Source organism: Peromyscus californicus, unplaced genomic scaffold (genome assembly GCF_007827085.1).
Source record: "Peromyscus californicus insignis strain IS unplaced genomic scaffold, ASM782708v3 Scaffold_8__1_contigs__length_139910024, whole genome shotgun sequence".
Classification (NCBI taxonomy): Eukaryota; Metazoa; Chordata; class Mammalia; order Rodentia; family Cricetidae; genus Peromyscus; species Peromyscus californicus.
In genome coordinates, this window is record NW_026294606.1 from 61,669,055 (window position 1) to 61,681,326 (window position 12,272).

A 12,272-nucleotide genomic window follows, 5' to 3' on the forward strand; every position below is an offset into this window, starting at 1 on the left:
GTAAAGGTGCAACCTGGGATCAGAAGTTCAGATGAAAATAAAATTAAACCTCTAGGCTCTCTTGATACATAGACACATCATCCTCCAGCCAAGACTGTTCTGTGCACCTAGGACCAGCCATGCATTTTCACTTTTTACTGCTGACATGAGCCCACTGGTTCTTTGCCCACCCTCACCAACAGCAGTCTTTTGACTAAATTAGATGCTCAAATTATATACCCCAACAAAACACAGATTCACAAAAGCAGCTCTACACTTCATCTTTTTGTTTTCTTTATTGTTTGGAAGGCAGAACCCAATGATTCAAGCAAAATGCCAACCTCTGGGGAAAGGTTGACGTAACCAGAAATTGAGAACAAGCATTTCTCTGCTTTCAGGGATTGCTCCAGTGATTAACGTGCCAGTCACTTTTATAACAGTGTAGCCAACATACAACAACATGGATTAAATGTACAACTCAGCCAGTTGATCTTGTGTGATCATCTATGAAATCACCAACACCATCATGGTATCATTCAAATTCCTTTCAGATCCCCCTTTAATCTATCCCATCACTCCCTGTCCTCTCTAGCCTCATCCTGCAATTTATAAAGTGGACCTTTTAGGAAAGCAAGCAAATCTATTGTGTTGCCAAACTGCCCGGATTTCTAGATTTTTTTTTTTGGCTTGTTTCTGAAGCTAGTGGGCCCTCCTTCTCTCTCAACCCACACCTATCTCTTACTCTTTCCCCTTTCCTTTCACCCTTTTCCTGCCCCTCCTTCTGTCCCGCAAGTGGAGAGCACGTGTCTTTGACAATAATTCCTGAGGCATTCATACCGAGCACCTTTGGCTAAGTGTAACTTGTATGTTTCCTGAGGTGTCACATCAAAACCAATCAATCTCTTGTTGACCCTACTGCTTCTGTTCTAGCGTCTCTAATAGTAGGTTTTAGTTGTTTTGTTATTCTGTTTCTGACTTTCCCTAAAAGTTACATGCCACATAAGGTATGTGTTGGGATGAGGAACCCATCTACCTACTGTAGCTAGAGTTTTCCTGCCTGGCCCACAGTCAGGACAAATCTCTCTCACCTGCCAGTCCCACAGCCGCTCAAACCTGACCAAGTAAACACAGAGACTTATATTGGGTACAAACTGTATGGCCGTGGAAGGCTTCTTGCTAACTGTTCTTACAACTTAAATTAATCCATTTCTATTACTCTATACCTTGCCACATGGCTCGTGGCTTACCGGCATCTTTACATGTGGCTTGTCATGGTGGCGGCTGGCAGTGTCTCTTCCACCCAGCTTCCTGTTCTCTCAATTCTCCTCTCTGTTAGTCCCGCCTATACTTCCTGCCTGGCCACTGGCCAATCAGTGATTTATTTATTGACCAATCAGCAACACATTTAACATACAGACCATCCCACAGCAACTACTTTAATGTTAAATCCCCAGAGCAATCCCTGAAAGCAGAGAAATACTCATTCTCAATATCTGGTTCCTTTAACCTCTCTTGGGTTCTTGAAATTTTTAAAAAAATTATTTATTTTGTGTGGGTATGGACATGCCTGTGAGTACCTGGGGAAGTTAGAGACCTTGAATCTCCTGGAGCTGCATGTAATTATGAACTACCTAACGTGGGAGCTAGGAAGTGAACTTGGCTCCTCTTGGAGAATATCAAGAACTCTTAGCTGTTAAGCCACCTCTCTGACCCATTGTTTAGAGAATTTTTATTTTGTCTGCATTGTAAAATATTTTATGGACATCTTTATTTACTTCCCATGATGAAGAAAGACAATGTGATAGGGTGACCAGAAGTGAATTTAATTCCAGGCTTTGTAGCAAAAGCAGAATGACTTTGGGTAATTAATTTAATTTTCTTCTCTTAGCTTTAGTTTTTCCTTGCTTGAAACATAGAGAAAATGGCTGGAAAGTCTAGTGCTTGAGTTAGTGGTAATATACAGGTTGGTGTTTCATGCAAAGAGTAAAGTCTTAATCCAATGCTATTGTGCTTATTTTCTTATGATGGCATTCGTCTGAGACATGGAAGATTCTCCTCAAATCCCTTTTTAATACAGATTGCTCTACTGTATAGAGGAAGAAAATGAGACACACAGTAAGCTAGCTAGCCACCTTACAAGCTGGGAAACAGTATCAGTGGCTCGGTTCCACCAGATCGCAGTATTAAAAGCTAAGTGGCATTATTGTCATAGTCTTATTCCTTCTCAAGATGATGAGCAAGTCTTGATCCTGATTTACAATTAGCCACCTCTCCCAGGAGCCAAACACATAAGAGGTTAAACATACAGGTCTATCTTTGGCTATCACTCCCCAAAATAATCCAAACACCTGAGCTGGGTGACTTATTTCTGTCACCTCTCCCCTAGGTATCTTCATTTATGTTCACAAGATATTATTTCCTTTGCCTCTGAACCCTTGAGGCGTTCATCAGAGTTCTATTCTAACACAGTTTTACACTGTAATGTTGCTCTTTGTGTAAAATAGCATGCCTTTTGCAGACAGGAACTGAGTCTGAGATATACTTTAAGCATACCATAAGCATTATGTATATTTATTAAATCAACTTTAACTTACTTGTAATCTCAATCTGTGTTCCCAGTCATGGAAAGAACACCCGTACTGACTTTACAGCCTAAGAGGTCTCTTGTTAATCAACAAATTCTGTTTTAAAATTGATGAATAAAACAGGTTGTTGATAGATTAACAATTAGTTTTCTTTTTCAGGCCTCATTTTTCCCCATAACTATTTAGGTTATTTATTACAAATGACAGAGTTAACCTTGACAATTCGTTATGACCCAGAGTGCTCAGTGATATCCAGTGTCTGAATACATCATACTTATTAATCCATTCACCTACTGAAGGACATCCTGATTGCTTTCAAATTGAGTAATTACCAACCTAATATAATCACCTGTGTACCTTAGGTTTACATTAGCATTGTATGTTCTGTAGGCCTGGACACATGTATAGCAGCATGCTGTTAGAAGAATTTTGTTGCTGTAATGGTGTTCTGTGAGGCAGGAATGTGCACAAGTGGTTGTTTGACTCACGCATAAGGCTCTGGATTAGATTCTCAGGCCACAAAAAAAAATAAAATGAAATGAAAACCTTTAAGTCCTCTGTTGCCCTAACCATTACTCTCACCCACACTTTGACAACTACTAATTTTTTTTCGCTACTTTTATAATTTTGTCTTTCTTAGACTGTCATTTGGAAATTGTCTTAGTCACTACTCTATTGCTGTGAAGAGACACCATGTCCAAGGAAACTCTTTTAAAATGAAGCATTGAACTGGGAGTTTGCTTACAGTTTCAGAGCATCAGCCATGCTTCCTGCCTAATCTTTCCAAACAGTTCATCAACTGGATCCTTAGCATGCAAATATGAGTCTATGGGGGCCATTCTTACTCAGACCACCACAGAAGCACAGAATAGATAGCCATGTCTGAGTGGTCTCTTTCACTTAATATGCATTTAAGTTTCCCTGTGTCTTTATTAGCGGGTATTCCATTGTCTGGATATGCCACAGCTTATCAGTTCTTTCCCGTACTGCAGGACATTTTGGTTGCTTTCTGGTTGAGGCTATTCTATATAAAGTCACTATCAACATCTATGTGGAGGCTTTTGTATACACATGAAATACCAAGTCCTTTGGGTAACATGGGAGGAACAAGACAGCTAGCTTATACAGTAAGAGTATACTTAGCCCTGTAAGGAATTGCTAATAGGTATACCATTTTTGCATTCCCTACAGCATTGAGTAATAGTATCAGTTCCTCCATGACCCAACAATGCTTATGTTCAGGGTTCTGGATTCCAGCCATTCTAGTAGTGTGATTTTTAGCTTTCATTGTCAACTTGGCACAACCTGGAATCATGGGTATTGTCTGCATAGGGTTGTGCTATGGACATATCTGTGAGGCAGGAGTTGTCTTAAGTAAACCGATGTGGGAAGATCCAGCCCACTATAGGTGGAACCATTTCCTAAGGAAGGGCTCCCATGAGTGGATAGAGTAGAGCATCAGCTAGCAAGTGAGCGTGTGTGCAGTCATTTCTCTCTGCTCTTGACTCTAAGTGTGATGTGACTAGCTATTTGAAGTCCCTGCTTTGGATTCCCCACAATGATTGACTGTGAACTGAACCTGTATTTCTTTTTTTCAGGGTATTTTATCACAGTAGAAGAAGTGAAACTAGAGCAACTACGTATACAGTGGTGTCTTATTGTTGCTGCCTTAGTTGGCATTTCCTGATAGGTCATCATCAGGGATATCTTCTCAGATTGCCATTCATGGTGTGTCTTCTTTGATTGAGGTCATTGGGATCTTTGGCCAATTTTTAATATACAGATACAATATATTGTCAATTGCATTTTCCTTATGATTTTGAAGAAGTTGTTGTCTGTATTTGGTATTTCCTTCACTTAATTCTTTCTTTTTAAAAGGTTTATTTTATTGTCTTAAATTATGTGCATGTTTTTAGGTTTATGAGTATGAATGACAATGCCCTCAGAGGCCAGAGTGTCAAATCTTCCTAGAGCTGGAGTTGCAGGTAGCAGTGGGACACCCAATGTGGGTGCTGAGTATAGAACTCAGGTCCTCCTAAGAGCAGTGTATATTCTTAACCACAGAGCCATCTCTCCAGCCCCCTTACCCTGCCTTAACCTTCCTTGATACCCTTTCTTTATTCATGTAACCTTGAGTTCTGACTTGTATTGTTTTGTTTCCTTCTAAAATATTGCTTAATATTTCTTGCAGAACAGATCTAAGGTCACCAAGGTCTCTTGTTTTTTGTTGTTTGTTTAGTTGGTTGGTTTTGTGGTTTAGGGGGTTGGTGGTTTTTTGTTTGTTTGTTAGTTTGGTCTGAGAAACTCTTTATTCCTCTTTCATTTTTGAATGATAACTCTATGGGGCACAAAACTGATAAAGTTTTGACTTTGTTTCCCTCAACACTCAATATTTTAACCACTTTCTTATGCATGTCTATGTAAATGTTACCTGCATATCTTTGTGGAGAAGCTGTTTGTCTAACCCTAGTTTTGTTTTGTTTTTTTTGTTTGTTTTGTTTTTTGTTTTTTTTTTTTTCAGAATTTTGTCTGTATCTTTGCTTTTCTGCAGTTTGAAAATAATACGTTCAAGGTGTAGTTCTTTTGGCTTTTACACTGGTTGGTATTCTCTGAGTTTCTGGGATCTGTGGTTTGGTATCTGACATTTACTTGGGAATATTCCCAGTCGCTGTTATTTCAAATAATTCCCCTGTTCCTTCTCTTTTCTGTCTTCCTGCTGTTGGTGTTACATGTATTTTATAGGTGCTACAGTGCTTCCACAGTGCTGGAAATACTCTGTTCTTGACTTGGTAATTACCTTTTATTTTCTTGACTTCACAGATTTGGAAGGGTCTCTAACATGCTGTCTTCAAACTTAGAATTCTTTCCCCAGCCAGATCTAGTCTACAAAAAGCCCATGAAAGACGCCTTCAGCTCTGCCATGCTGGTATTTCTCTCTAGCATCTTTTTAGTTCTTTCTTATCCTTTCCATCTCTCTTCTTATATTGCCCATATGTTCTTAGATGCTGTCAGATTTGTTGTCTTAGCTTTTCTATGCATCATTCATCCTACACATCTGATTCTGATTATTGTTCTGCCTCTTCACAGTGTCTTTTTAAACTTCTCTTTGCCTTTTAATTTGGTTGGTTTGGTTTGGTTTGGTTTGGTTTGGTTTGGTTTGGTTTGGTTTGGTTTGGTTTGGTTCTGTACTCACATAGTGTACAGTGGGTGAAAGAAACTGCTGTCAATAGACCTCAGCAAAAACAGATGGTAAGAATGTGGGATGAGAAAGCATTCTATAGTCCTATGATTCCATTTAAGCCTTTTATTGGACCTAGATCACTGGATTCTGAACTTTATAGTTTTTGTGTATCTCCACCCTCACCCCTACCTACCATATGACACAAGATGGCTACAGTGGTTTGGAAATGAGTATGTCCTTCTCCCAAGGGGAAATCCTAAGCTGGTTAGAGTTGACTATCTCCCCAGTCCAGTGATCTGGGCTCTGATGAAATCCTCCAGGTCAGGCTCTGCTGAACTCATTTCTCCTGAGGGTAGACTTGTTAGCATAGTACCTTGACAGCCTTCATCATGGTTCTTTTTTTCCTCCATTACTCCTGGAAAAACATTGAGGGTTTTTTTCTGCAGTATTTACTATAAGAACCTGGTTAAGTTCTAGAGTTAACATTTGCAAAAATGTAATAGAACTTCTTATATCTACATCTCTCTGATGTTTACAATTCTCAGCCTTGTCTATACTGAAACTCCAGCAACTCATGAATTGTAGTTCCCTAATCTATATTCCATCCTTGGCTCCCATGGAGGTTTCTGCTCAGTGTGCTGTGATTCTCTGTATCTGCCAATAATATGTCTCCAGTGTGGGAGAGCAGCAGATTACCCTGTCCCTGCTTCTCCTATAGATACATGAAGCATTGTTGATTTGCTAGTTAGCTCTGATAGAGTTGACATGTAGAATTGGAGAGGAGAATTACTTTCAGCTTTCCCAAATTTAGAAACACAGGCTTTAAATTTGAGCAATTAAATTGAGCATGTCTTTATAATCAGTCATTATGCTAAGGGCTGGATGAGCTAACTAGTTAACCTTTAATTGCTTCCATTTATTAATAAGATAAACCTTTTAATATGGTCCAAAAGAAGCAGATCTTATCAGCACAGCTGCTCATGGTTTTGTTTGACAGATGTAAGGTAATGATGGCCAAGGCAATATATGGGGTAGGAAAAGAAATCTGCCAGGATTAGTCTCCGGAGACATTACACTATACAATTACATGATGATCATAAAATACTTGGGGAAAATCACATCATTTCCATCCTCAAAATTAATAGAAATACATCGACTGCCATTTATACACTGGCTGTACTGACTGGGTTTGTACGTCAACTTGAAACAAGCTAGAGTCATCAGAGAGGAAAGAGCCTCAGTTGAGGAAATGCCTCCAGGAGATCCATCTGTAAGGCATTTTCTCAATTAATGATCAATCAGGGAGGGTCCAGCCCATGGTGAGTGGTGCTATCCCTGGGCTGGTGGTCCCAGGTTCTGTAAGAAAGCAAACTGAGCAAATCAGGGGAAACAAGCCAGTAAGCAGCACCCCACCATGGCCTCTGCATCAGCTCCAGCATTCATGTTCCAGCCCTGCTTGAGTTCCTGTTCTGACCTCCTCCAATGATGGACTACGATCTGGAAGTGTGGGCCAAATAAACCCTTTCTTCCCCAACTTGCTTTTTTGTCATGTTGTTTCATCACAGCAATAGAAACCCTACATAAGACACTGGCCAAATATGTCTTAGGGCTTGTGGACAGGACCATTGGCAGCAACCTGTTCCACGAGGTCATAAAGTGTGTTGCTACAGAAAAGCTGGTCATGTGCATGTGAACGAACCCTATGGTAATACTAAAAACAAAAAGGGTCTTTGGGAGGTCAAGAAGAGGTTCTGCTTAGATTTGGGCTAAAAAAAAAAAAAAACAAAGAGAAAGGCTTGGATTTCTTTAAGGTTCTCTGAGACCATCAGTATCATATCACTTGGGTATTTGTTGAAAATTATATTAGTTACTATCCTCATCATCATGGTAGAATACTTCACAGAAACAGCTCAAGGTAGGGGAAATTGATTTTGGCTGGAAATTGATTTTGGCTTATGGTTGGAGAGAATGTAGTTGATCATGGCAGGGAGGGCATGGCAGAGTAAGTATGAGGTTGCCTCATGGCAGCAATCAGGGAGAAGATAGTTCAGAGAGGAAATAGGCCCAGGTTATAACCTCATGTCTGCCAGTGAGGCCTTACATCCAAAAGATTCCACAGCCTGCTCAAACAATGCTTCTATCTGGTGAACCACTGTTCAAATACATATGCCTCAGAGAAGTATTTTATAAAAAAAAAAAACTATAACCAAAAAAAATGCATATTCATGAAGCCCCACTGTGAAACACTGAATCAACACTTCTGAAACTGTACCTAGAATTCAGAGTTTCTTAAGGTTCATTGAGTGACTGCTAACCCAATGTAAGAGCTGTGAGCCTCCACCGTGTGGCTGATGTGTCCCTGAAATAAAAGAATGCTACAAGTGGTCTCATCCCTCTGAGTATATTCTCTGTAAGGAATATGTATCGTACTTTAAAATGATCCAAATAAAGCTGACTTGGCCTTTGGGATGCTCCTATCTGCTATCTGTTAAGCATCAACTGAATTATTCTGTTGACCAGAAGAGCTGATAACTCTTGAGAGTGGTCTGATTCCATAGATCCAGATGGACAATGAACTCACATGATAATACAGTGTAATATACATGTGTAATACAGTGGCTGGGATTGACAGTCTCTCAAGGTCACTTTTCAAGACAGTCACTTGAAAATTTGACCTAGCAAGTTACTCTCTTCAGTCTAAATGTGTCCCTCAGCTTGAACTGACTAGTCAGGCTTATTTTGACTATTCTATCCAGTTGCCAGACATCAAAAAGTTTTCTTTCTATTACTCATATACATGGACCTGAGCATCAAAAAAAAATTTTCAAAACTGGTAGCCTTAAGGTTATATTTAAAGGTTAATATATCTAATATCTTATGGAGTGCAATAGCTACTTAAAATGATTTTTACCTTGCTGTGACAAAATTGCAACATCTGTATTTTAAATCTCTCACCAAATATTTCAAACTCGTAGGATTGAGAACTGTTAAAGAAGGTCAATAAACTGTCTGAAAAGCATCATATGCTGCTTTTAAGCTATTCTCCCCTGTGTGGGAGATGACCACAGTCTTCTTAGATAAATTGTATGTATAGCCTAAATGCACATTATTGCAGAACACCAGGAACTGGATCTGTATTTATCTCTATGGATGTAATAAACAGACTTTGAGATCTGCATCCTCATTAAAGTCGAGCACTCACTATTTCCAGAATTGAATTCTATAACTACCCACCTGTGTGTTATAGATAAATGAGAGATGGATGGATGATAGACTGATAGATGCTTAACTGGATAGATAGATGATAAATAAATGGCTGATAGATGGTGGATTATATAAAAAGATGACAGATAGAAGATTGATTAGATAGATAAATATATAAATGATAGATGGATGGACCAATAGATTGATAGATGCTTGATTAGATAGATAGATAGGTAGATAGATAGATAGATAGATAGATAGATAGATAGATAGATAGATGATAGGTAGATAGACTGGTAGTAAATTGATAGATGATTAATTAGATAGTCACTTACATGTTATAGTTCTCTTAAAGAATATTTTTACTTCATACTGAGTTAATAGTCTAGCTATTCTTATCAAATATTAAGGATCATCTTGAAGAATTATCAAAAATTAACTTGATAAACATCAAAATTTAGCAGTAAAGCCAGCCCACACTTTCTGTCACTAAAAGCCAAGGATTCGACTTCTACATAGGTCACTTTCATAATCAACCATGAGGACGTACATGATCCCAGAAGAAAATATACTTTTATTGTGGCAGTTTGTAAGGTTATCAGTCACCTATTTTATTGACTAGCCTCAATATTTAGGATCTATTCACATTACTTCCCATTCCTCCAACAAAACTGAAATCAATTACAGCCTCACCCAGTTGTCAGTAAAGTTTTCTTAAAGGGCCAGGTAGTAGTTCTTTTAAGATGTGCAGGCCATGTTCTTTCCTTTCCAACTCGTATCTGTCACTTTAGTGTAAAGATAGTCAAAGAATGTGGGCAGAGGTGTGTGGCTGAATTCCAGTTAGACTTTATAGATACAAACATTTGGATTTTACATTAAAATTTTCACATCAAGACCTGTTCTTCCTCTGATTTTTTCCCAATCATTTAGAAAAGTAAAAATGATTCTTAGCTTATGAACCACATAAAAACAGGATATTGTTTAAAATTGGACCATCAATTCTAGTTTGCCAACCTGAGTTCAAGTCCCAAAAACAATATAATAGGAGGAGAGAACCAACTCCCAAAAGCTGTCCTCTGGCCTCCACACACATACACAGAAACACATGAAAGAAAGAAAGAAAGAAAGAAAGAGAGAGAGAGAGAGAGAAAGAAAGAAAGAAAGAAAGAGAGAGAGAAAGAAAGAGAATGAAAGAAAGAAAGAAGAAAGGAAGGAAGGGAAAGAGAGAGAGATTTTATTTTAAAACAGGAAGTTTTTAACAATTATAGCACTGCATTGAAAAAGCTTTCTCAGATTGAAAGATTGTACTTCATTCCCTGTATGCATATTTGTTTCTGTTTAGGTCTACGCTGCTGCAGAAAAGAGTGAGCCGGGCACTGAGGTAAGAATACTGTCTTCCTCAGCCCAGAGGAGCACCCTGCAGTCCACCCGGAAGGTAGTGATGACGCCTTATTTGCTTGCTGCTTTTCTCCTTCTCACACTTTGCGGGGACATAAACATTTTGGTTGTTTCTCTTGAGAATTTTCTCCACTGGATTCTGAGTATTGCTGAGTCTGATCCTTATGCCTTCAGGTCATGTTTGCAGGAGAGTTTTGTTGCTGGGTGTTGGCATGTCTGTAATAGATCACTCTTTGATTTCACATTCTCATATTACTATTGCTCTGGTTTTATTGCGAGGTGTTTTTGTTTACTAAAGACATGAGCTTCTTCTTTAAGGAAATAAAAGGATTATAAAAGGGTTATTTGAAGTCTATTCAGAAAAGTAGTTCTACGGATATGCTTTTGAGAATGGAAGCTGTCACGTATGCTTATATATTGACTCCACTCTTGAGTGGACACAATGTCACACAGGCCACAATGTCACATTCCTCCCGTCCCCCAATGTCAGCAAAACTAAGAAAAGAGACCTCAGAAAAGAGAAACTTGTATTCTTGAGCTGTTAAAATAGTGTCTAAATTCAATAATAATAATCTCCTCTCTTAAATAACTTACCTCAGAGTTTTTCCTACTGGTGTGTTTCAGTATCTAGACATAGGAGTGACTTACACACAGCCTAGTTTCACGGAAGAAGAAACCTAAAAATTAATCAACTGTTTTCAAGTCATCCTCACAGAACATCTCTTCCCAAGTCCCTTTCCTCCTATCCTTAGCTTATTAAGTATTGTTGCACTGAATACTGGGGACCCCGCAGTCTGGAGTATTTGTTAATATGAGTGATTCCTGTTAATAGCAGTTTCATTCATTAGAGCTCTTTAATTCATTTTGGTTTTGTTGATTTTCATGGTTGTATTTCTCATTTTTTTTTCAACACATTCCCTGTTTCTGTTTCTTTTCAATGTTTTAATCCAATTACCAGCTCTGTAAACAAGCATTTGCCACATCTACAGTAAGTGCACTGAACTGTAGTGAGAGTGATTTCTGATTACCGACAAGCTCATTTCTAAGGGACACAAGGAACAGTAGGCAGTGAACTGAAGAAAAGAATAATGGAAAATGCCTTGTTAGGTGACGATGGTGCAGATTCAGAACACAGATGCTAAACAAAAAAGTCACAGACTTCTAAAACACATAGGTATTTTTCTAGACAGTAGCTCTGATCTGAGTCCTATGTGATCAGCTTGGTTATAAGAGGATCAGTTTCGTTATGTTGCATATTTTGTAAATCCAGACTTTCATTAACATTGGAGTTAGATTTCCTGAGAGGGTGGCAAAAAAAAAAAATTAGGTTCTTGAAATCTCTAGAGTTTTGTTAACAAAGCCAAGGGCAAAAATCATTAAGCAAGAATAACTTTAGGGTTTGGATTTCTGGCCCCTTTATCTCTTTGGTGGTCCCTTTTTACTCTACATTTCTAGAATGTCTACTTTCATGGTCTCATACTCCCACAAAAGAAGAAAAACTGACATATCTGGGACCTTGACATAGGATTAAAAATACTTTGAGGAAGTGCTCTGCTAAGATTTCTACATACTGCCTGGAAGTCAGGCCTTAAAAAGAAGTACAGAAGGTAGGGGGGTTGCAATTGTTGTAGTAGGAACCCACAGATGAGCAATTGTTGCAGGAAGTCAGAGCTCTTTCCCAGAATCCCTACAGTCCTGAGACTACAAACCACAGACTAAGTTGTTCTTCCATGAATGTGAAGGCTGATTAAGATCATGTACTCGTTGATTGGCTTGATCTGTTTGGGAGGCATCCAGGCAGTGGGACCGGGTCCTGTGCTCATTGCATGAGTTGGCTGTTTGAAACCTGGGGCCTATGCAGTATTGCTTGGCTCGGCCTGGGAGGAGGGGACTGGACCTATCTGGACTGAGTCTACCAGGTTGAT

At 38.9% G+C, this 12,272-nt stretch overlaps 1 protein-coding gene across 11 annotated transcripts in view; it reads left to right on the plus strand.

Moving 5' to 3' along the window:
- The window catches only part of Celf2 (CUGBP Elav-like family member 2), an 842,930-nt gene that overhangs the window by 193,100 nt on the left and 637,558 nt on the right, over positions 1-12,272 (plus strand). For 3 of the 11 annotated variants that reach the window (XM_052727708.1, XM_052727706.1, XM_052727719.1), the window contains one exon: positions 10,292-10,330. The gene's annotated coding sequence lies outside the window, so the exon portion shown is untranslated. Of the gene's footprint in view, positions 1-10,291; positions 10,385-12,272 lie in introns of those variants that run through there. The other 8 variants (XM_052727707.1, XM_052727705.1, XM_052727692.1 and 5 more) reach the window with 5 other exon arrangements.